This window comes from Hylobates moloch, unplaced genomic scaffold (genome assembly GCF_009828535.3).
Source record: "Hylobates moloch isolate HMO894 unplaced genomic scaffold, HMol_V3 SCAFFOLD_666, whole genome shotgun sequence".
NCBI lineage: Eukaryota > Metazoa > Chordata > Mammalia > Primates > Hylobatidae > Hylobates > Hylobates moloch.
Window position 1 is genome coordinate 1 of NW_026652941.1, and position 11,573 is coordinate 11,573.

Genomic DNA, 11,573 nt, shown 5'->3' on the forward strand with positions numbered 1-11,573 from the left:
GCCTATTTATCCAACCCGTAGCCCTTGCTGTACGACTGACTGCAAACATTACGGCAGGTCACCTATTAATACACCTGATCGGAGCAGCCACAATAGCCCTATCGACTATCAGCCTGCCCATAACTCCCATCATCTTCACAGTCTTGGCTCTATTAACAGTCCTCGAAATTGCCGTAGCTCTAATTCAAGCATACGTCTTCACACTCCTAGTAAGCCTCTACCTGCACGACAACACGTAATGACCCACCAATCCCACGCCTACCATATAGTAAAACCCAGCCCTTGACCTCTGACGGGAGCTCTTTCAGCCCTCCTACTAACATCCGGCCTAGCCATGTGATTTCACTTCCACTCAACCACCCTACTAGCACTAGGCATCCTGACTAACGCACTAACCATATTCCAATGATGACGCGACGTAGTGCGAGAAGGCACATACCAGGGCCATCACACAATACCTGTCCAAAAGGGACTTCGCTATGGAATAGTCTTATTTATCACCTCAGAAATTTTCTTCTTTGCTGGATTCTTTTGAGCGTTCTACCATTCCAGCCTAGCTCCCACCCCCCAACTAGGAGGACACTGACCCCCAACGGGCATTACCCCACTCAACCCCTTAGAAGTCCCACTCCTGAACACCTCAGTACTGCTCGCATCAGGAGTTTCAATCACCTGAGCCCACCATAGCCTAATAGAAAACAATCGAAATCAAATAATCCAGGCACTGCTTATCACAATCCTACTAGGCACCTACTTCACCCTCCTACAAATCTCAGAATATTTTGAAGCCCCTTTCACCATCTCCGACGGCATCTATGGCTCCACATTTTTTGTAGCCACGGGCTTCCACGGACTCCACGTCATTATCGGATCAACATTCCTCATCATCTGCCTTATCCGCCAACTATTATTCCACTTCACATCCAAACATCACTTCGGCTTTGAAGCCGCCGCTTGATATTGACATTTCGTAGATGTAGTTTGACTGTTCCTGTATGTCTCCATCTACTGATGAGGATCCTACTCTTTTAGTATAAACAGTACTGTTAACTTCCAATTAACCAGCTTCGATGACACTCGAAAAAGAGTAATGAACCTGGCATTAGCCCTAATAATTAATACACTCCTAGCCTTACTACTAATAACGATCACATTCTGACTACCACAGCTCAACACCTACATAGAAAAGACCAACCCTTACGAATGCGGATTTGACCCACTATCCCCCGCCCGCATCCCATTCTCCATAAAATTCTTCCTAGTCGCAATCACCTTTCTACTATTTGATCTAGAAATCGCTCTACTACTACCCCTACCATGAGCCCTACAAACAACAAATCCCTCACTAACAATCACATCGTCACTTACATTAATCACCATCTTAATCCTAAGCTTAGCTTATGAGTGGTCACAAAAAGGGCTGGACTGAGTCGAATTGGTAAGTAGTTTAAGCTAAAACAAATGATTTCGACTCATTAAATTATGGCAACCATACTTATCAAATGCCTCTCATCTACATAAACATCACACTAGCATTCGCTATCTCACTCCTGGGTATACTAATCTACCGCTCACACCTCATATCCTCCCTACTATGCCTAGAGGGAATAATACTATCATTATTCATCATGAGCACCCTCATAGCCTTAAACACACATTCCCTCCTAATCAATATTATGCCCGTCGTCCTATTAGTCTTTGCTGCCTGCGAGGCGGCAGTGGGCCTAGCCTTATTGGTCTCAATCTCTAACACATACGGCCTAGACCACATCCACAACCTAAGCCTGCTCCAATGCTAAAGCTAGTTATTCCTACCATCATACTATTACCCCTAACATGACTATCTAAAAAACACATAATTTGAATCAACACGACCACCCACAGTCTAATTATCAGCCCTATCCCACTATTATTCTTTAGCCAAGCCAACAACAACCTGCTTACCTACTCCCCATCCTTCTCCTCCGACCCCTTAACCACACCCCTCCTAATACTAACAACCTGATTACTCCCCCTAATAATCATAGCAAGTCAACACCACCTGTCCAACGAATCCCCTCTACGAAAAAAACTCTACCTATCCATATTAATCACCCTCCAGGTCTCACTAATTATAACATTCACCGCTACCGAACTAATAATATTCTATGTTCTCTTTGAAACTACACTTATCCCCACTCTGATTATCATTACCCGATGAGGTAATCAACCGGAACGCCTAAACGCAGGCTCATACTTTCTATTCTACACCCTAGTAGGCTCTCTCCCCCTACTCATTGCACTTGTCCACACCCACAACACCCTAGGCTCACTAAACATCATATTACTAACTCTCACCTCCCAAAGCCTAACAGATTCTTGATCCAATAACCTCATATGACTAGCATACATAATAGCCTTCATAGTAAAAATACCCCTTTACGGACTCCACCTCTGACTCCCCAAAGCCCATGTTGAAGCCCCTATCGCTGGGTCAATAGTGCTCGCTGCAGTACTCCTAAAACTAGGCGGCTACGGCATAATACGACTCACCCTCATTCTCAGCCCACTAACAAAACACATAGCCTACCCCTTCTTAATGCTGTCTCTATGGGGCATAGTCATAACAAGCTCCATCTGCCTACGACAGACAGATCTAAAATCCCTCATCGCATACTCCTCCGTGAGCCACATAGCCCTTGTAATCACAGCCATCCTTATCCAAACCCCCTGAAGCTTTACAGGTGCGACCATCCTCATAATCGCCCACGGACTAACCTCCTCCCTGCTATTCTGTCTTGCAAACTCAAACTACGAACGAACCCATAGCCGCATCATGATCCTATCTCGAGGACTTCAAGCCTTACTCCCACTGATAGCCTTCTGATGACTCGCAGCAAGCCTTGCTAACCTCGCTCTACCCCCCACCATCAACCTTCTAGGAGAACTCTTTGTACTAACAGCCTCTTTCTCCTGAGCAAACACCACTATTACACTCATCGGACTTAACGTACTAATCACAGCCCTGTACTCTCTTTACATATTTATCATAACACAGCGAGGCACACTTACACATCATATTAAAAACATAAAACCCTCACTCACACGAGAAAACATACTAATACTTATACACCTCCTACCCCTTCTCCTCCTAACCCTCAACCCTAACATCATCACTGGCTTTACTCCCTGTAAACATAGTTTAATCAAAACATTAGATTGTGAATCTAACAATAGAGACTCATAGACCTCTTGCTTACCGAGAAAGCCCACAAGAACTGCTAACTCACTATCCCATGTATAACAACATGGCTTTCTCAACTTTTAAAGGATAACAGCTATCCATTGGTCTTAGGACCCAAAAATTTTGGTGCAACTCCAAATAAAAGTAATAACGATGTACACCACCATAGCCATTCTAACGTTAACCTCCCTAATTCTCCCCATTACAACCACCCTTATCAACCCCAATAAAAAAAACTCATACCCACACTACGTGAAAATAACCATTGCCTCCACCTTTATAATCAGTCTATTCCCCACAATAATATTCATGTGCACAGACCAAGAAACTATTATTTCAAACTGACACTGAACTGCAACCCAAACGCTAGAACTCTCCCTAAGCTTTAAACTAGACTATTTCTCCATAATATTCATCCCCACCGCACTATTCGTCACCTGATCCATTATGGAATTCTCACTATGATACATGCACTCAGACCCAAACATCAACCAATTCTTCAAATATCTACTCATCTTCCTCACCACAATACTAATCCTAGTTACCGCCAACAACCTGTTCCAACTCTTCATCGGCTGAGAAGGCGTAGGAATCATATCCTTTCTCCTCATTGGCTGATGATACGCCCGAGAAGAAGCTAACACCGCAGCCATCCAAGCAATCCTATATAACCGTATCGGCGACATTGGCTTTATTCTAGCCCTAGCGTGATTTCTCCTCCACACCAACTCATGAGAACCACAACAAATAACCCTCCTAAACACCAACCCCAACTTTCTCCCACTGGCAGGCCTTCTTCTAGCAGCAGCAGGAAAATCGGCCCAACTTGGGCTACACCCCTGACTGCCCTCAGCCATAGAAGGCCCAACCCCTGTCTCAGCCCTACTCCATTCAAGCACCATGGTCGTGGCCGGAGTTTTCCTACTCATCCGCTTCCACCCCCTAACAGAAAACAACCAACTAATCCAAACCCTCACACTATGCCTAGGTGCCATCACCACTCTATTCACAGCAATCTGCGCCCTAACACAAAACGATATCAAAAAAATCGTAGCATTCTCTACCTCCAGCCAACTGGGCCTAATAATAGTCACAATCGGTATCAACCAACCATACCTAGCATTCCTACATATCTGCACCCACGCCTTCTTCAAAGCCATATTATTCATGTGTTCTGGATCCATTATTCACAATCTCAGCAATGAACAGGATATCCGAAAAATAGGGGGCCTGTTTAAAACGCTGCCCCTCACCTCAACCTCCCTAACCATTGGCAGCCTCGCACTCACAGGTATACCCTTCCTTACAGGTTTCTATTCCAAAGATCTCATTATCGAAACCGCAAACATATCATACACCAACGCCTGAGCCCTATCTATAACTCTCATTGCCACCTCCCTAACAAGCGCCTACAGCACCCGAATAATTCTCCTCACCCTAACAAACCAACCCCGCTTCCCAACCCTAACCAACATCAACGAGAACAACCCCACCCTACTAAACCCCATCAAACGCCTAACAATCGGAAGCCTCCTAGCAGGCTTTCTCATCATCAACAGCATTCCCCCCACCTCCCCCTCCCAAACGACAACCCCACTCTACCTAAAACTAACAGCCCTAAGCATCACCCTCCTGGGCTTCCTAACAGCTCTTGACCTTCATCTCTTGACCAACAAACTCAAAATAAAAAACCCCTCACACACATTCCACTTCTCCAACATACTAGGATTCTACCCCAACACCATCCACCGCACCATCCCCTACGCAAGTCTTACCGCAAGCCAAAACCTGGCATCACTTCTACTAGACCTAGCCTGACTAGAAAAACTAATACCTAAAACCATCTCACACCACCAAATCTCTGCCTCCATCACTATTTCTTCTCAAAAAGGCATAATCAAGCTCTACTCCCTCTCCCTTCTAATCCCACTTTCCCTAGCCCTCCTTCTAATCATATAACCTATTACCTCGGACAATCTCAATTACAATATATACGCCAACAAGCAATGTCCACCCAGTAACCACTACCAACCACCGCCCATAGTCGTACAAGGCGCCCGCACCAATAGAATCTTCACGAATTAAACCTGACCCCTCCCCCTCATAAATCACCCAACTCCCCATATCATTAAAATTCAACACCATCACCAACCCATCATATTCCTTCGCCCACAGAACCAACCCAACCTCCATCACCAACCCCACTAAAACACCCGCCAAAACCTCAACTCCTGACCCCCATGCCTCAGGATACTCCTCAATAGCCATCGCAGTAGTATACCCAAAAACAACCATCATACCCCCCAGATAAATTAAAAAAACTATCAAACCCAAATACCCCCCTCCACAATTCAAAATAATAGCGCACCCCACCACACCACTAACAACCAACACTAAGCCTCCATAGATAGGGGAAGGCTTAGACGAAAATCCCACAAACCCCATTACCAAAATCACACTTAACAAAAACAAAGTATATGTCATCATTCTCGCATGGACTACAACCACGACCAATGATACGAAAAACCATCGTTGTACTTCAACTACAAGAACACCAATGACCCCCCTGCGCAAAACCAATCCACTAATAAAACTAATCAACCACTCACTTATCGACCTTCCAGCCCCATCCAACATTTCTATATGATGAAACTTCGGCTCACTCCTAGGCGCCTGCCTAACCCTCCAAATCATTACAGGGTTATTTTTAGCCATACACTACACACCAGATGCCTCCACAGCTTTCTCCTCAGTAGCCCACATCACCCGAGACGTAAACTACGGCTGAATTATCCGCTACCTTCACGCCAACGGTGCCTCAATATTTTTTATCTGCCTATTCCTACACATTGGCCGAGGCCTGTACTACGGTTCGTTCCTCTACCTAGAAACCTGAAATATTGGCGTTATCCTCCTACTCGCAACCATGGCAACAGCCTTCATGGGCTATGTCCTCCCGTGAGGCCAAATATCCTTCTGAGGGGCCACAGTAATCACAAACTTACTGTCCGCTGTCCCATACATCGGAACAGACCTAGTCCAATGAGTCTGAGGCGGTTATTCAGTGGATAACGCCACACTCACACGCTTTTTCACCTTTCACTTCATCCTGCCCTTCATTATCACAGCCCTAGCAGCCCTACACCTTCTATTCCTACACGAAACAGGATCAAACAATCCCTTAGGCATCTCCTCCCAGCCAGACAAAATCACCTTCCACCCCTACTACACAACCAAAGACATCCTAGGACTATTTCTCCTCCTCCTCATACTAATGAGTCTAGTACTATTCTCACCCGACCTCCTAGGCGACCCAGACAACTACACCCAAGCTAACCCCTTAAACACCCCTCCCCACATCAAACCCGAATGATATTTTTTATTCGCATACGCAATCCTACGATCCGTCCCTAATAAATTAGGAGGCGTACTAGCCCTCCTACTATCAATCCTCATCCTAGTAATAATTCCTGCACTTCACACAGCCAAACAACAAAGCATGATATTTCGTCCACTAAGCCAACTCACGTACTGACTCCTAGTAATAAACTTACTGACTCTCACATGAATCGGAGGACAACCAGTGAGCTACCCATTTATCACCATCGGGCAAGTGGCGTCCGTACTATACTTCACCACAATCCTAGTACTAATACCAACCGCCTCCCTAATTGAAAACAAGATACTCAAATGAACCTGCCCTTGTAGTATAAGCCAATACGCCGGTCTTGTAAGCCGGAACTGAAATCTTTCTTCCAAGGACAACTCAGAGAAAAAGTACTTAACTTCACCCTCAGCACCCAAAGCTAAAATTCTAATTTAAACTATTCTCTGTATTCTCATGTGGAAGCTGTTTTGAGTACAACCCCAGTACTAACCTGTTCTTCCACAACCCTATGTACTTCGTACATTACTGCCAGCCCCCATGAATATTGCACAGTACTATAATCACTTAAATAACTACAGTACATCACTCATCAGACGTACATACAAACAACCCCAACACGCTTACAAGCAAGCACTAGAATACCTCAATCAACTGTAACGCATCCACTTCACTCTCACGACATACAAACCAACCAGCAAAGATTGTCCATCTAAAGGGCGTCCTGCACTCGTTCATTTACCGCACATACAAACCTCTACCAACGTCAACTCACAATCCATACACAACCTATTTCAGATGGGAGTTTCCCGTCCAGCATCCTCCGTGAAATCACCAACCCGCACAAGAGTACTAACTCCCCTCGCTCCGGGCTTACAACACCTGGGGGTAGCTATAGTGAGCTGTATCCGGCATCTGGTTCTTACCTCTCGGCCATATAGTCTAAAATCGCCCATACGTTCCCCTTAAATAAGACATCACGATGGATCACAGGCCTATCACCCTATTAATCACTCACGGGAGCTCTCCATGCATTTGGTATTTTTTATAAAGGGGTGTGCACGCGATAGCATTGCGGGACGCTGGAGCCGGAGCACCCTATGTCGCAGTATCTGTCTTTGATACCTGCCCCATTTCATATATTAACCGCGCCTACATTCCATATCCCAGCCGAGCATAAGTCCAACCCAAAGGTGCTAATTAATTCATGCTTGTTAGACATAACAATAATCAACCAACGCAACCCTTAACCACACCCTTTTAACGGAATGAGAAAAGCTCACTCCGCAAACCCCCCTTTCCCCCCCAATCTTTGCCAAACCCCAAAAACAAAGAACCTTCCCTAAACCAACCTCGTCTAAGAACCAGACTCATCTTTTGGCGGTACACGCCTTTAACAGCTACCCCCTCAACTAACACATATTCTTTTTTTTCTCCCCTTCCCTCCAACCCACTACTACTCCCTTACCTTAAGCCAGTCTATCCCCAAAGAGCCCCCGTTTATGTAGCTTAACCACCCAAAGCAAAACACTGAAAATGTAGAGACGGGCTCACCCGCCCCATAAACAAATAGGTTTGGTCCTAGCCTTTCTATTAGCCCCTGGCAAGATTACACATGCAAGCATCCCCGCTCCGGTGAAATCGCCCTTCAAATCACCCGTGACCAAAAGGAGCAGGTATCAAGCACGCAGTTATGCAGCTCAAAACACCTTGCCTAGCCACACCCCCACGGGAGACAGCAGTGATAAACCTTTAGCAATGAACGAAAGTTTAACTAAGCTATGCCAACCCCGGGTTGGTCAACTTCGTGCCAGCCACCGCGGTCATACGATTAACCCCAGTTAATAGAGCCCGGCGTAAAGAGTGTTTTAGGTCATCCCCTAATAAAGCTAAGCTCCATCCAAGTCGTAAAAAACTCTGGCTGGTATAAAATAAACTACGAAAGTGGCTTTAATACCCCTGAACACACAATAGCTAAGACCCAAACTGGGATTAGATACCCCACTATGCTTAGCCCTAAACTTCAACAGTCAAATCAACAAGACTGCTCGCCAGAACACTACGAGCAACAGCTTAAAAATCAAAGGACCTGGCGGTGCTTCACACCCCCCTAGAGGAGCCTGTCCTATAATCGATAAACCCCGTTCAACCTCACCATCTCTTGCTCAGCCTATATACCGCCATCTTCAGCAAACCCTGACAAAGGCTATAAAGTAAGCACAAACATCCACATGAGGACGTTAGGTCAAGGTGTAGCCCATGAGATGGGAAGAGATGGGCTACATTTTCTATACCAGAAAACCACGATAACCCCCATGAAACTTGAGCGGTCGAAGGAGGATTTAGCAGTAAATTAAGAATAGAGTGCTTAATTGAACGAGGCCCTGAAGCGCGTACACACCGCCCGTCACCCTCCTCAAGTATATTTCAAGGAACCCCTAACTAAACACTCCGCGCATCTATATAGAGGAGATAAGTCGTAACATGGTAAGTGTACTGGAAAGTGCACTTGGATAAACCAAGGTGTAGCTTAACACAAAGCACCCAGCTTACACCTGGGAGATCTCAATTAACTTGACCACCCTGAGCCGACCCTAGCCCCAAATTATCCCAACCCTACTATCAAATAACATCAACCAAACCATTTACTCGTACAAAGTATAGGCGATAGAAATTACCAACCTGGCGCAATAGACACAGTACCGCAAGGGAAAGATGAAAGAACACAACCAAGCACAAAACAGCAAAGATAAGCCCTTGTACCTTCTGCATAATGAATTAACTAGACACAACTTAGCAAGGAGACCCAAAGCTAAAAACCCCGAAACCAGACGAGCTACCTAAGAACCGCTGAGAGAGCACACCCGTCTATGTAGCAAAATAGTGGGAAGATTCATAGGTAGAGGTGACAAGCCTACCGAGCCTGGCGATAGCTGGTTGTCCAAGATAGAATCTTAGTTCAACTTTAAATTTACCTATAGAACCCCTAAATCTTCTTGTAAATCTAACTGTTAGTCTAAAGAGGAACAGCTCTTTAGACACTAGGAAAAAACCTTATAAAGAGAGTAAAAAATGTAAACCCCATAGTTGGCCTAAAAGCAGCCACCAATTAAGAAAGCGTTCAAGCTCAACACCACCCACCCAACAAATCCCAAACACATAACCGAACTCCTTCCGCCACATTGGACCAATCTATCATTCCATAGAAGAAATAATGTTAATATAAGTAACATGAAAAGCATTCTCCTCCGCATAAGCCTATGTCAGACCAAAAAGACTTCACTGACAGTTAACAGCCCAATATCCAAAACCAACTGATAAACCATTATTATCCATCCTGTCAACCCAACATAGGCATGCCCACAAGGAAAGGTTAAAAAAAGTAAAAGGAACTCGGCAAACACTACCCCGCCTGTTTACCAAAAACATCACCTCTAGCATTACCAGTATTAGAGGCACCGCCTGCCCAGTGACACATGTTCAACGGCCGCGGTACCCTAACCGTGCAAAGGTAGCATAATCACTTGTTCCTTAAATGGGGACTCGTATGAATGGCCCCACGAGGGTTCAGCTGTCTCTTACTTTCAACCAGTGAAATTGACCTGTCCGTGAAGAGGCGGACATAACCTAACAAGACGAGAAGACCCTATGGAGCTTTAGTCTATCAATGCAAACAACACCCAACAAACCAACAGGCCATAAACTACCAAACCTGCATCGAAGACTTCGGTTGGGGCGACCTCGGAGCACAAACTAACCTCCGAGCAGTATATGCTAAGACCACACCAGTCAAAACGAAACTCCATATGCAATTGACCCAATAATTTGATCAACGGAACAAGTTACCCTAGGGATAACAGCGCAATCCTATTCTAGAGTCCATATCAACAATAGGGTTTACGACCTCGATGTTGGATCAGGACATCCCGATGGTGCAGCCGCTATCAAAGGTTCGTTTGTTCAACGATTAAAGTCCTACGTGATCTGAGTTCAGACCGGAGTAATCCAGGTCGGTTTCTATCTGTTCTATATTTCTCCCTGTACGAAAGGACAAGAGAAATGGGGCCCACTTCACAAAGCGCCCTCCCTCCTTAGATGATATTATCTCAATCTACAACATACCCAAACCCGCTCAAGAACAGAGCCTGTTAAGATGGCAGAGCCCGGCAATTGCATAAAACTTAAGACTTTATAATCAGAGGTTCAACCCCTCTTCTTAACAGCATGCCCATAACCAACCTCCTACTCCTCATCCTACCCACCCTAATCGCCATGGCATTCCTAATGTTAACCGAACGAAAAATCCTAGGCTACACACAACTACGCAAGGGTCCCAACATCGTAGGCCCCTACGGCCTACTACAGCCCTTCGCCGACGCAATAAAACTCTTCACCAAAGAACCCCTAAAACCATCTACATCAACAACCACCCTCTATATCATCGCCCCAACCTTAGCCCTCACCATTGCCCTCCTATTATGAACCCCTCTTCCCATACCCAACCCCCTAATCAACCTCAACTTGGGCCTCCTATTTATCCTAGCTACATCCAGCCTAACCGTCTACTCTATCCTATGATCAGGATGGGCATCAAACTCTAACTACGCCCTAATCGGCGCACTACGAGCGGTAGCCCAAACAATCTCATATGAAGTCACCTTAGCCATTATCTTACTATCGGTATTACTTATGAACGGCTCATTTAACCTTTCTACCCTCATTACAACACAAGAACATATCTGACTGCTCCTACCGACATGACCCCTGGCCATAATGTGATTTATTTCTACACTAGCAGAGACCAACCGAACCCCCTTTGACCTCACCGAGGGAGAATCAGAACTAGTCTCAGGATTCAATACCGAATACGCTGCCGGCCCATTCGCTCTATTCTTCATAGCCGAATATGTAAACATCATTATGATAAACGCCCTAACCACCATAATCTTCCTAGGTACCACATAC

General features: G+C 45.4%; 2 pseudogenes across 1 annotated transcript; both read left to right on the top strand.

The window, feature by feature from the left end:
* The first annotated feature begins 6 nt into the window (after positions 1-6).
* LOC116810169 (cytochrome c oxidase subunit 3-like) lies at positions 7-1,436 on the top strand (annotated as a pseudogene).
* A 192-nt stretch (positions 1,437-1,628) lies between these two features.
* Positions 1,629-10,762, top strand: LOC116464441 (NADH-ubiquinone oxidoreductase chain 5-like; annotated as a pseudogene). The gene is made up of 2 exons (XR_004246916.2): positions 1,629-1,718; positions 3,335-10,762. The product of XR_004246916.2 is annotated as an NADH-ubiquinone oxidoreductase chain 5-like (transcript).
* Positions 10,763-11,573: the final 811 nt, after the last annotated feature.